Here is a 4,742-nt window from a genome sequence, read left to right on the forward strand (position 1 = left end):
AGCAGAATTAATTAATGGCAGAGAATATTTGTTCTTAATGGTGATGTTGTTAAGTCCACGGAAATCAATACAGGGTCTGAGGGTCTTATCCTTCTTAGCAACAAAAAGAATCCCGCTCCTACAGGTGACGAGGAAGGACGAATAATACCTGCCGCCAAGGAGTCCCGAATGTAGTTCTCCATAGCCTCCGTCTCCGGGCGGGAGAGATTGTACAGGCGACTGCTGGGGAGCGGGGCTCCTGGCTGGAGGTCAATGGCGCAGTCGTAAGGCCGGTGAGGAGGAAGAGAAGTAGCTCTGTGTTTGCAGAAAACGGATGCCAGGTCATGATACACGTCAGGGACAGCAGAAAGATCCATGGACTCCAGTGGAGGTTGAGGCACAGTGCTGGCAGGGGGTCTGAGCAGAACACAAACAATTCACATGACAAAATGTGCTCCATGAAACAATTCTACCTGTCACCCAATCAATGTGTGGATTGTGTCTTATGAGCCAGGGGATACCAAGGACCAGGGGGTCTGTGGGCAGTCGATTATATGGAATTGAATGTTCTCCTGATGATTTCCCGACACTCTGAGACAAACAGGAACAGTCTGATGGGTAATACGGGTCAACAATTGTCCATTTAGACCCTTAGCCTGCAGCGGACAGTCCATAGGAACAGTCTCCAAATCCATTTGTTGAGCCCACTCTCTATCCAAAAGCTTTCGTCGGCACCAGAGTCAACCAGCGCACTAACAGAGAAATTCTGGGACTGCCACTGGAGGGATGCCTGGAGCAGAATGCGGGGAGAAGAGGAAGAATCCGCTGCTCGGCTCACCAAAACTTCTCCCAATAATGATGAGCCGGCCCTTTTCCCGGACGAACTGGGCAGGAAGGAACGAAATGACCAGCTTCTCCACAATACAGGCAGACCCGAGCCTGAATACGACGTGCACGCTCCTCTGAGGACAACCGTGCACGACCCACCTCCATGGCTTCGGGTTCAGTGCTCCTCGTATCGACTCGGGAAGACACGGCTTTCTCCGTAGGGAAGATGCGGGGAGGAGTTTGTTGACGACAGACAGGTTGCTTGGAACACTCCTCTCCCGGCGGCGCTCCCGAATCTGATTATCCAACCTGATGGTGAGTGAAATAAGATTATCCAGCGTAGGCGATTCATCATATGACACCAATTCATCTTTTAAAGTCTCAGACAAAGCATTGATGAACACTCCTTGTAATGCCTCGTCATTCCAACCACTCACTGCCGCTAAAGTCCGAAACTCCACTGCCATCTCCGCCACACTGCGAGCCCCCTGCCGAAGAGAAAACAACCGTTTCGCAGCCTCCTTGCCCCGTACGGGGTGGTCAAAAACCTTCCTCATCTCAGTGGTGAAGGCAACGTAAGCGTTGCAAATGTCCGACTGACTCTCCCAGACCGCGGATCCCCAGGCACGAGCGGAACCGCTAGTAGAGTTGATAAGGTAGGCAATACGGGCTCTTTCTGAGGCGTAGGTGAGGGGCTGTTGTTCAAACACTAACGAGCATTGAGTCAAAAAATCGCCACAGGTTCCCATGTTCCCGTCATAGCGCTCTGGAGCAGGAACAAAAGGCTCTCTGATCTGGGCTGAAGGGGTAGGAAAAACAGGTGGAGCAGGAGAAGGAGCAGTTTGTATGCCATGCCCGAGGGGTGCATTATTAACTTGGGTAGTAAGGGCAGACACTTGATTGGTGAGTAATTGAACCTGATTAAGCAGCACCTGACTGTTCTCGGCAATAGTCTTAAACAGGGTATCATGTTGGCCAAGTAAAATGCCCTGACTGGCTATGGCAGTCCAAATTTGAGTGCACTCTGGGGTGGTATCCGAGCTACTGTCTGCTGGGTTCATGTTGGTCAGATCATACTGTCATGATTTAACTGGATTAGAACCCAAATGCAGACAAGTACACCAAGCCAGAGAAGGTTTAACAGGTTTATTTACAATGTTCAATTAGTCCAGGTTTCCAATAATAGGGGAAGAGCAAGTCCAGGTTACAGGGAGGGTAACAGATCCAGGTCAGGGCAGGTGTGGTACCGTAATGTCCTAGTGTCCGTGGTGAGTCCAAAAGGGAGGTCCGGTAGTGGAGAGCAGGATGGTGGTGGCAGGAGTGAAGCGGAGGCAGGAGTCAGGTTCCAATAATCTGTGGCACAGGAGAAAAGTAAATAGAACAGGCCAAAAACACAAAGAGCAAAAACAAACAGGTTGAGTCAGCAGCGAGACTAACATGGTCGTCTTGACTATGATCTGACGATGAGTGGTAAGTATGACCGGGTCTTAAAGGCTGAGGTGATTATGGTGAATGAGCTGCAGCTGGAACCCTGACTCCTGCACACCAGACTTCACTCCTGCAATCAAGGACAGACAGAGGGGAGAGAGAGAGCAGAGAGAGAGCTACCTAGCAGCAGTAGGCCTAACATTATCAAACACTTTTTCCAAATCTGCTATGAAGACCAGGCCTGGTATCTTTGATGTTTAAAAATCTGGTTGTTAGTTCTTTTGGTCAAGTTGCTACAGATGTGACCCAGTCATTAATTATTTTTGCATAGTTGCTATGCAAAAGAACTGGTCGTTCATTCTAAACAAAATGGTCGCCATGCAGGCTAGATAACGTTATTGTCTCTTGCCAGCTAGCTAGCCAACTTCAGCTAACTCAGTCACGTCAAACATTGAACCTGGAATGACAGACAGTACACTAGCTGCAAGTTCATTTGTTTGAACTTTTTTTTACTTGGATATGTCCATGATAAGGATGTTGATGCGTGACCTCGTCTGTCTCAGAAAAAGTTGTCTCGTGTAGAGGGCTTGCAGTTGTGTCACAAATCACCTAGCAACCGCACCAGGCGCCATGTTGGAAGACCAGAGTTAGTCTGTTGGATGCCTCCAATCGTCCACATGGCTTGCTGCATTCTGCTACCACCGGAAACTTTGGGAAGGTTGCCCATTATTTTTTTTTTCTAACGACCCAGAAAACTGAGGCAGTGGGAGATGATTACTTATTATTAGCTATCTTGCTACAGAAACGTATTGTGCCAGCTGACTCAAATGTTCGCTACCGTAGTTAGCTAACTTTACATACTGTATAGCTAGTTAAGTGAATTAAATATCATCAGCTTGCTAACTTCATATTAGCTAGTTAGTTCCCTATCTTGATGTATTTATCGTTGTAACTAAATGCATTTGTAGCTAGGTAGTTAGCTAGCTAACAACCATGGAAGAGATTGAAATGATAAGCTAGCAGTTCCAGCTGTCAGAGAAGGGAGAGTAGGCTACTCTGGATAGAGCAGGTACCTTTGTGGGAGGACGTTATGAAAATATTCTACAGTTCCAGTCCATAGCGAGCAAAACTGAGGACAGAGAGATATAGCAACATAATATTCAGGGCTGTCTAATTTTAGTATAATGTAGCCTGTTTTTTTGTGATGTTTTCTGTCCTCAGATAGAGAGCCATGAAGCACTGTCTGCAGATGAAGAGGTCCCAATGAATGTCCCAAGAGAATAAGGTCACATCCTTGTATACCATGGGATATACTGTATGTATACATATGTTGGCACATTTTGTGAATGTGTATAAACCTATTACAACTAGAGCAGGCCAACCCTGCTGGGTGTGTATGCTTCTGTTCCAGCCCAGCACTAACACACTTGATTCAATGTATCAAACCTAAGTGTGCTATTGCTGGGCTGGAACGGAAGTCTGCACACTCAGTAGATCAGGGATCAGTGGAGTGAGGTTGGCCACGTCTGGTGTTTACTTTTTTTTTGTTCACCTTAAATTATGGGTTAGTAGTAATAGCCTACTTGTTACTAAAATGTCTAACCTTTACATATGAGTTAGCTTAATTGTACACTTTGAAATTATATGAAATAGTGTTGATTCTTTGAAGTTAAGTGTTTAAACTTGTTTAATCACAGATCCCAATCCTGCAATAAAGAGGGGAAGGGAATCTGTCTCTAATTTGTCTGTGTTTCTGTGTTGTATTCTTAAATGAACATTTCCTTTTTGTTCAGTCATCAGCTCTCCAATTAGTTTTATTTGATTGTCACTATTTTTTCAGGATATCAGCCATGTGAACCCATTTTGCAACTGATAATGGCATGCAACGCCAATGCAGCCATAGGCCTACAGCAGTGGCTCCCAACTCCAGTCCTTGAGTACCCCCAACAGCACAAATGTTTGTTCTAGCCCCGGACAAACAACTAATTGAGGGCCTGATAATTAGTTAACAAGTTGAATCAGGTGTGTTTGTCCGGGGCTACAATAAAACTGTACTGTTGGGGGTACTCGGGGACCGGAATTGGTAACCACCGGGGCGGCAGGTAGCTTAGTGGTTAAGAGCGTTGTGCCAGTAACCGAAAGGTCGCTGGTTCTAATCCCCGAGCCGACTAGGTGAAACATCTGTCGATGTGCCCTTGAGCAAGGCACTTAACCCTAATTGCTCCTGTAAGTCGCTCTGGATAAGAGCGTCTGCTAAATGACTAGAAATGTAAAAATGTCTACAGTATGATGGCATTAGCCTTATGGGCATTTGCAACGCACCCCTTGACATTCTGCATCTGAAGTAGAGAATAGCTTAACTCACACATTGTTTAGCTGTATGTTCTCAATTTAAAAACTATACCAGTAGACAATGTATCAGGCTAATCATTATACTAGATTTTGTACATGCCTTGTGCTGACATGAAATTGTTTAGTGCAAATCCAACCCTTGTAATCTAGGGGGT

Source organism: Coregonus clupeaformis, chromosome 16 (assembly GCF_020615455.1).
Source record: "Coregonus clupeaformis isolate EN_2021a chromosome 16, ASM2061545v1, whole genome shotgun sequence".
Classification (NCBI taxonomy): Eukaryota; Metazoa; Chordata; class Actinopteri; order Salmoniformes; family Salmonidae; genus Coregonus; species Coregonus clupeaformis.